This window comes from Bos indicus x Bos taurus, chromosome 11, assembly GCF_003369695.1.
Source record: "Bos indicus x Bos taurus breed Angus x Brahman F1 hybrid chromosome 11, Bos_hybrid_MaternalHap_v2.0, whole genome shotgun sequence".
Classification (NCBI taxonomy): Eukaryota; Metazoa; Chordata; class Mammalia; order Artiodactyla; family Bovidae; genus Bos; species Bos indicus x Bos taurus.
Genome location: NC_040086.1, coordinates 98,811,121 through 98,821,179, shown reverse-complemented (window position 1 = coordinate 98,821,179; position 10,059 = coordinate 98,811,121).

Genomic DNA, 10,059 nt, shown 5'->3' with positions numbered 1-10,059 from the left:
TTCCCCGGCCCTTTGTCTGGCTCCCGCGCTGCCGCGCACGTGGTCGCCTGTCAAATTCCGGGCGGCTCCGGGGGACACGTGTCGGGAAACCAACGCTCCACAGGCCCCACGTAACCATGGAAACAGTGGCCAATGGAAGTCACGCTCTGCCTGCGGGGGCGGAGCCAAGCTCTGCCAGCGCTAGAGGGGCGGGGCCAAACTGTCAGCGAACTGAGGGCGGGGCCCAAATCACCCGCGGCCTCACAGGATGCTCCCCAGGCCACGCTGTGCAGTTATCTGGACCAGGCAGCTTTGCTAACATTTGGGCAGAGTTTCCTTGACATTTCTGGGATTTTCTTTAAGTATAAAGTTAAGATTCTAGACCCCAGTAGATCTGGGTGGGTTCAGATACCACCAGCAACATTTACCAGCTGCGTGCCTTGCACAAGTGACTGAAACTTTCTGTGCTTCCATTTCTTCAGCTGGTAAATTGAATAATTATAAAGTTCCAGCAAGATAACAAGCAGTTCACCCAGGCGTGTCACCAGTAGGTGCTCAATAAACAGCAGTGATCCTTGTGACTCAGGTCCTTCTTCTGACCCTCCAGAAAGGAGGAAGAATTTAGGTGTGAAGAATCTGCTGGAGACCCAGGGTACTAACCTCCGACTCATTTGCCTAAGTCTGGTTCCACCACCAGTGTCAACATGCCTGTCAACAAAATGGGAAGATGGGCCTGGAGTGTGTCAGGGTTCCCATGGCAACGGGTGTGCTGCTGAGTTCCTGGAGGCAGACACAGCTGAGCACCTTCAGGTTCAGGGGCAGAAGGAAAGGAAGAGTCAATGCCAAGTGCTAGGGACAAGGAGACAGGGTTTAGGCACTGCTGCCAACCAGCCAGGTGACCCACACAGGCATTTTTACTTCTCTGGGCAAGCATTTTGTAGAACAGTGAGGACGATACCTGTAACCCTCCCAGTCAGTATTCTGGAGACTCTGAAATGAGGAAATGGATTCTCAAAAAAACCTCTGTTTGTTTCCAAGTAAGCCTGGAAGCAGAAACGGATGGTTGCCTGCTCTGGGAGATACCTCCCCTCTCTCCTAGCTTCCCCGGGGCTCAGCAAAGGGCCTAGGACAAACTCCCTGGTCAGGAGCTGCCTTTAGCTGGAAACTTTCTTTCACTTTTATGAAGAAGTGGAAATTGCAGTCCTTCATTCATTCCTTTGTTCGATCACCCAAGTTTTCTGCAGGTCTGCTGTGTGCCAAGCCCTGTGCTGTTTCCTGGGGCTAGAGCAGAGAACAAAACAACATCTCTGCTCTGAAAGAGGTCACCGTCTGGCTGGGGAGACACATTAAAGAAATAAACATGCAAACAAACACATGGCCACAAATATCCACAAATGTTCTCAAAGGAAACCCTGGGATTCATGAGCATGAAAGATATAAAAAACGAGACTGGGGGGAGAGGGCAGGCAGGGCAGGAAGTGACATTTCAGAGGGACTTGAGGACTGAGAAGGAGTCAGCCAGATGAGGAGGAGAGGAAAGGTATTTCAGGTGAGGGGAACAACATCTGGGTGCCTTGAGGGCAGAAGGAGCTCAAGGCATTCACGGAAAGAAGAGGTCTGTGTGACCCAGAGATCAGCGAGGGGAGGAGTCAGCAGATACCAGCTGAGTCAGGCAGGGTTGCAGTAAGGATCGTAATTTTGGAAAATGGGCTCTTGGGGACTTACATGAAAATATACACCCCTGTGTTTCAAAGTTATCCCCTGGATTGGGCTGGTGTTCATCTTGGTCTCACCTGCCTTCTACCTTTTCCAGTCTGAAGGCACTGGCTCATCCAGAATCAGGTGAGTTTCGTACTACTTGGCACAATCCACTGTCTACAGCAGAAAAGGAGACAAACATTTACTAAAAGGTTTTTAACCCAAAGGTTAGAATTAGGGTTAGAGTTAGGTTTCGGTTCAGGGTAGACTTGGTATTGGCTTTGGTCAGGAAAGGATTGAGGTTAGATCAGGGTTAGCATCGGCTTTGGGATTGGGATTGGCATTGGGATTAGGGCTGGTATTGGGGTAAGTGTTGTGTTTAAGGTTGGTATTGGGCTAGGGTTTGGATTGTAGACTTGAATTCCACTAAGTATACTTTTATCACCAGCACTCAACAGAATATCTGGGAGGTAGTAGGTGCCCAAAGGATATTTTTAATAAATTAATTACTGTGGTTTATTGTGAACCAGAAAGGCAAAGTGCCAGGCAATGCCACTTCCCTGGGTAGTCTATTTATTTGTCTGCACGTCGTGCTGAGTGTGAACAGACTGGTAAAACTCACCTGTGAGCTACGTTTACATTCATCTGTCTAGGACTGCATTAAAAGTCATACTGAAGGAGAAAACTAAAGGAGAGTAGTCTGGGCATGTCAACCCAGTGACCGAGGGAGAGAAGAGAGAGAGAGAGAGTGCACACAGAAGACCAAATGCTTCAAAGCAGTCCCGGTGTGGGGGCAGAGGTGGTTCCAGGCCGAGGTCACAGCAAGGCCAGTGGGAGGTCAAAGGATCAGGCTGTAATGCAGGGTTTGGATAAGGAGTCGGGGGAGGGAAAAGGTGAAGAGATAAGTGATAAAGTTGAAAAGGTGGGCAGCCCACAGATCATGGAAAGCCCAGTAAGCCATGTAATGTAACCCTAGTAACTGCTGGGCCCCACGTGGCCCCTTCCCTACAAAGTCTCATTAAAAGGAGTTTGGGGGACCTTCCTGACTATCCAGTCATCCTTAGTCAGAGAACTAAGAAGATCCTGTATCCCACATGCCTCAAGGTGTAGGGGGGACAAAAAAAAAAAACAACGGAGTTTGGGACAGCACCCACATATTATTTACAGGGATTTCCAATTTTTAAAAAATGTGTATTTGCTATTTTTGGTTGCACTGAGTCTTCATTGATGCACGTGGCCTCTCTGTAGTTGCAGAGCGTGGGGACAGCTCTTCACTGCAGCACGCGGGCTTCTCATTACGGTGGCTTCTCTTGTTGCAGAGCACAGGTTCTAGGCGCACAGGCTCAGGCGCTACAGCATGTGGGCTCAGTAATTGTGGCTCGCAGGCTCTAGAGCCCAGGCTCAGAAGTTATAACACACGGGCTTAGTTGCCCCGCAGCATGTGGAATCTTCCCAGACTAGGGATCGAAGCCATTTCCCCTGCATTGGCAGGGGACTCCTATCCACTGTACCACGAGGGAAGTCCCTTCGATATTTTTTGTCTTGCAAAGAAGATCAGGGAGGGTCCTGTTTCTACCCCTCAGCGACCATTTCCAATCCCCTCTCCTGACTCTGCGGGGCTCTCGTATCAAATTCTACTCCAGAACCCCTCGCTGGCAGCCCCAGAATAAACATGGCTCTCCTGCCTCTCTCTGCCCACTGAAGTCTTCATTTACAGCTCCACTCAGCCTCAGGAACTCCAGTCCCTTCCTGCGCTCTCTGCTTGGCAGAGCCCCCGGTAAAGAACAGCCCAAAACTGCCCCAGCAAGCGCGCCCCTCTGCTCTGCATTCCCCCTTCTGGAGAATCAGGCTGGGAAAGGGAGAGCTCTCTGCAGAGGGGAGAAGGAAGCGCTGAATGGGCAAGTTTAAGATCCTCTTTTACGAGGCCTAAGTGAGGGGGCAGGGAACATTGCCGTGTCTCGTCCCTGTCACAGTATAAAGATTACAGCATCTCCCATGGACACTGGGGGTAGGGGGGTTGTTGAGTTGGAGAGTGAAGCAGTCAGATCTGTGAGCTCCTTGGAAGCAGGGCTCCATGTGTTTGGTGGGTGATCGCCACCCCCCCACACACCAAGAAGATCCTGGTTCTATATGTGATGAATGAATGGATGGATGGATGGACAATGGATGACTGAAATTCACGAGCATTCTGAATTTTCACGCAGGCCTTAGAGACCCCAGGACGACTGCATCCTTTACACAGCCTCTGTAAATCCTCATTCCTCATCTTTGTGCCAACCAACCAGGGCCCTCGCAACAATGACCTCCAGACTCTAGAGGGACAAGGACCAGCCTCCCCCCTAAACACACACACACACACACACACACACACACAGTGGAGTATTTGGACAGACTCCATCAGTCTGCTAGGAATGGCCCAAGCTCCACTGGGCAAGACCCACGGTACAAGGGAAACCTCCTCGTGCTTTTGGCTCTGTCTACAATTCAGGTTTCTAGCAACACATAAAAATAACTTCAAGGACATCCTGGGGGGCGGGAGGAGGGAGACCTGGTCCCCTGGCTTCCAGAAGAACTAGATAAGTACAAGTTCCATCTCTCCTTTGTCCAAGGGCCCACGGCTGCCCGGATGACTCTGGACTTGAACCTGGGTTTGTATCTGTCTGTGAACCACAGGCCTAGACTTGCAAAGCTCCTTGGTGTTCAGCCGCCATCACCCAGCTTCAGGCAAAGAGAGGCAGATGTAAAAGTCATGCAGGGGAAAAAAAACGCCTGGAATCCCTCCCACTGCCGGCTCTGAGCACGACTCCTGCAGTGCATCATGGGAAGAGGCTGCAGAACAGGGCGGACCTGGGGAGCCGGCAGGAGAACCGGGGAGCCGTGCTGGGGAGGGGAAGCGAGGTGGGGGGTTTGCCGGCCTCTGCCTGGGCTCCAGTGCTTTGATTCCCCAAACAGGGATGATGTAAAACTGTGCCACAGATCACCTTTCAGGCCCTTCAGGGCCCATCCAAGGACAGGAGCAGCCCCCTGCCAGAGGCGGGAAGGAGAGGTGGTAGAAACACTTTAATGACAGGTACATCATGAGCACAGACTATTCCCGGAGCTGCGCATGTGTCATAGGAATCCTTACAACCCATGAAGGCCTCGTGGTTTGTCCCACCATACAGATGAGCAAAGTAAGGCTCAAGGCAGGAAATAACCAATTGCATGGCCAGCAGACCACATGCCCAGCGGACACAGAGGCAGGGTTTGCACCCAGAGGGAGGGATTCAGGAGCCTGTGTTCGTGCCTCTGCACTAAAGAGGGGGGCTGAGCGTGGATGTTTTCAGGGCTGGCGCCCATTTTCCTCCCTGCCTCCCGAAGGCCCCAAAATAGGCCTGCTTTCCTGATGAAGCTCTCCTCCCCTCAGCACCACAAATACCCACATTCCCAGGCTGAATCCAGGGTGGGGCCTTCAGGAGCTCGTGCCCAGCAGGACCTATTTCTGGCTGCATCCTCAACCAGCCACAAGCGACCTTCTGTGGCGGCCTCGGCCACAGCCCACAGCCGGGGCCCAGGTCCTGGTCAGGCCTCCAAAGGGCCCATTGTCCGGCTGCCTGGGCTGCCGAGCCTGGCTCCTGGACATCCGGAGCGGGGGGCAGAGGGTGACCTAGGGCAGGGTGGACTGAGGGGCCCGTGTAAGAGCTGCTGCCAGCTCAAAGGATGTCCCAGTGTCCACTGTGCCTGCTAGGGAAAGAAAACAGACTCCACCTCTAGACGGGCCTCAGGCTGCCTCAGACAGGCCCTGAGGTCTCACACACTCACGCACACACATACACCCCAAAGGTGAAAACTGCTGAGGCAGCCACCACGTGCTCAGAGAAGCAAGGAGGTGACAGGCAGGGTCTGGAGCTGAGTGGGTTCAGACTCAAATACTGGCTTCTCCAGTGCTGACCTGGGCAGGTCATACCACCCCTCTAAACCTCAGTCTCCTCATCTGTGAAATGGGACAGCTACCAACCCCATTTTATAGATGTGCAAACCCACCTTCAGAGGAGGGGCTTGCCTGATGCCACACAGGCAGGATCTTTTTCATAACATTAAAAAAAGTTTGGGGACTTCCCTGGTGGTCCAGTGGTTAAGAATCTGCCTGCCAAGGCAGGGAACACGAGTTTGATCTCGGCCCGGGAAGATCCCATGTGCTGCGGGACTATTAAGCCAGTGAGCTGCAACTACCGAACCTGTGCACCTAGAGCCTGTGCTCTGCGACAAGAGAAGCCACTGTGATGAGAGGCCCGCTCACCTCTGGAGAGTGGCTCCCACGCTTTGTCACTAGAGAAAGCCTGCACACAGCGACCAAGGCCATGGGCAACCAAAACTAAAACATAAATAATTTTTTAAAGTTTTTTTAGGAACGTTTCAAACATACACAAAAGTAAAAACAGCATAATAAATCCCCACAGACCATCATTCAGATTCAAAGATTACTGAGATTTTACCTGCTTTATTTGTCCCTTTCCATTATTTTGTTGCCGTGAAAGGGAATATAAAGCCAAATCCAGGAGGAGTTCCCTTGACATCCAGTGGTTAGAACTCTGTGCTTCTACTGCAGGGCACACAGGTTCAATCCCTAGTTGGGGAAATACGATCCTGTACGCTGCACGGTGCAGCTGTATAAATAGAGAAAGCCAATCCTGGACACGACATCTCATCCCAACATACTTCCGTATTCCTCTAATATAAGGACATAATATCAATAGCATTCATTGTCACACCTAGCAAAATTAACAGCAATCCCACGGCATCATCTAATATCCAGTGCATGATCGAGTTATCCTGATACTCTCATCAACATGGTTTTCCAGGTGATTTGTTTGAGTTAGGATCCTCGGAAGGTCTACACATAGCATTCAATTGTAGCGTCTTGTTTATTTTTTTAAAATGTTTTTCCACGCGATTGACTTATTGAAGAAACTGAGCCCATTGTCCTGTGAAATGTCCACAGCCTGGTTGTCTGTTTGCTTCCTCAGTGGCAACCCACTCCAGGAACGGCGGAGCCTGGTGGGCTGCCATCGATGGGGTCGCACAGAGTCGGACACGACTGAAGCGACTTAGCAGCAGCAGCAGCAATGTCACTTAACCTTTCTCTATCCCTATATTTCCAGTGAAATTGAGCCCCTCCCCTTTTAAATAACCATTTTGTTGAGATATAATTCACATATCACACGTATCACTCTTTCAAAGTGTACAGTTCAATGCTTTTTAGTACATTCACAGAGTTGTGCAACCATTACTCTTGTCCAACTTCAAAATGTTCTCATCATCCCAAAAAGAAACTCCAAAGCCATTAGCAGTCGCTCCCCACTCTGCCCTGCTGCCAGCCCCGGCAACCACTGATCTACTTTCCTCTCTATGGATTTGCCCACGCTGGACATTTAGTATAAATGGAATCACACAATATGTGGTCTTTTGTGACAGGTAGCTTTTATTTAGCATGACACTGGGTTGGCCAAACTTTGTTCAGATTTGCCCGTAAGAGCTTATGGAAAAACCCAAATGAATTTTTTGGCCAACCCGATATGTTCATCCATGTATTATCATGTTTGAGTACCTTGTTCCTTTTTATTGCCAAATCACATTCCGTTGTATAAATATACCATATGCTGTTTATCCATCCATTGCTCGTGGACATTAAAGTTGTCTCTACTTCTTGCCTCTTATAAATAATGAACATAGAAATATAATATGTTAATATAAATATAAAATAAAATATCTTTTCACATGTGTGTACATGTGTTTGTGCAAATATCTATTTTCAATTCTCTTGGGTGTGTATACATAGGAATGGATGCCAGGTCTTATGTAATTCTGTCTTTAGCATTTTGAGGAATCATCTAGCTGTTTTCCAAAGTAACCGAACCATTTTACACCACCACCAGCAACGTGTGAGGGTTCCATCTTCTCTGCATCCTTACCAGTGCTTGTAAGGGTCTATCTTTTTTATATGAGTCATCCTAGAGAGAGTGAGAAGGCAGTGGCACCCAACTCCAGTACTCTTGCCTGGAAAATCCCATGGACGGAGGAGCCTGGGGGGCCGCAGTCCATGGGGTCGCCAAGAGTCGGACAGGACTGAGCGACTTCACTTTCACTTTTCACTTTCATGCATTGGAGAAGGAAATGGCAACCCAATCGTGTTCTTGCCTGGAGAATCCCCGGGACGGGGGAGCCTGGTGGTATGCTATCTATGGGGTCGCTCAGAGTCGGACACGACTGAAGCGACTTAGCAGCAGCAGCAGAGAGAGTGAAGTTGTCTCTCGTTGCACTTTTGATTTGTGTTTCCCTAATGGCAAGTGGTGTTGAGCATCTTTTCATGGGCTTATTGCAATTTGTATGTCTTCCTTGGGATTTTTCATTTGGATTATTTGTCTTGTAAATAATTCTCTGTATAGACAAGATCCTGATCAGATACATGATTTATATTTTTTTTCTCCCATTATATGGATTGTCTTTTCACTTTCTTGCCATTTTAAGGCACAAGGCTTTACAATTTTCATGAAGCCCTATTTACCTGTCTGTTTTGTACCCTTGTGGGTTTTGTGTTGCCTGACTCCCAGTTCTACCCCATCAGTCTATAGTCTAGCCTTATGCCAGTGCCACACAGTGTCAATTCCTGTAACTGTGCAGTAAGCTTGAAACTAGAAGGTGTGAGTTCTCCAATTCTGCTTTTCTGAAATTGTTTGAAGATTTTAGGTTTCTCGTGAACATTAACTCCTTTGTTTTATTCTAAGGGTTTATAGCTCCCACTGTTATATTTAGGACTATGATCCATTTTGTGTTACCTTTTGTACATGATGGGAGGTGGGGATCTGACCTTACTCTTTGGGTGTGTGATTCCAATTGTCACTACCATTTTTTTTAAAGATTATTTGATGTGGACCATTTTTTAAAGTCTTTGTTGCATTTATTATGACATTGCTTATACTTTATGCTTTGTTTTTTTGACTCCAAGGCATGTGGGATCTTAGCTCCCCAGTCAGAGATCAATCCTGCACTCCCTGCATTGGAAGGTAACGTCTCAACCACTGAACCATCAGGGAAGTCCCACCATTTCTTAAAAAGACTCTTCTCTCCCCATCGAATGATCTTGGCACCCAGGTCAAAAATCAGTTGAACATACATATATGGATTTATTTCTGGACTCCCAATTCTACCCAATCAATCTATAGTCTAGCTTTATGCCAGTGTCACACAGTCTCAAGTCCTATAACTGTGCAATAAGTTTGAAATTAGAAGGTGTGAGTTCTCCAATTCTGTTCTTCTTTTCCAAAATTGTTTGAAGATTTTAGGTCTTTCATATTTCTATGTACATTTTAGCATCAATTTGTACAAAAATGCCAACTGAATTTTGATAGAGACTGCATTAAATCTATAGATTGATTTGGTTGATGTTGCTCAGTTCAGTTCAGTCACTCAGTCGTGTCTGACTCTTTGTGACCCCATGGACTGCAGCATGCCAGGCTTCCCTGTCCATCACCAACTCCCGAAGCTTGCTCAAACTCATGTCCATCGAGTCAGTGATGCCATCCAACCATGGTGCTGCTATCTTAACCATATTAAGTCTTCTAATCCATAAACATAGGATGTTTTTCCATTTAGGCCTGTCTTTCCATTTGTTTAGGTCTTCTTTCAATTCCTTTCAGCAATGTTTTATAGTTTTCACCATGCAAAATTTACAGTTCTTTTGTTAAACTTATTCCCAAGTATTTTATTCTTTCAGATACAAATGTAAATGGAATTATTTACTTATTTCATTTTACAGTGTTCATTGCTAGTATATAGAACTTGGTTTTTTATTTTGACCTTGTATCCTGAAACCTTTGTGACTCATATATTTGTTCTAATATATATTTTCAGTGAATTCCTTACAGTTTTCTATACATAAGATCATGTCACCTGCAAATAAAGATAGTTTTACTTTTTTCCTTCCTCATCCTGATGACATTTATTTCTTTTTCTTGCCCAATTGTGCTGGCTAGAATTTCCAGTACAATATTGAACAGGAGTTGGGAGACTGAGAATGCCTCTCTTGTTCCTGATTTGGTGAAAGCTTTCGGTCTTTCACCATTAAGCGTGATGTTAGCTGCAGGTTTTTCATAGATGCACTTAGAATTTTAATCCAGATGTGAGGGATTCTAAAGCCTTGACTTTTATCCTAGCCCTAGGATATAAGAGCAGTGACCTGGTCAGGATGGTCAGCAAGGAAGAGGCTCAAAGAGTTGTCAACATTCAAGATGGAAGTGAAGGGTCTGGGTGACTTGGGAGGAGTTGGATCCAGCAGGGAACACCAAGTCCCACTGCCAGTGGGCCCTGTCCCCATCATCCCTGTAGTCTTACAGGCAGAACAAA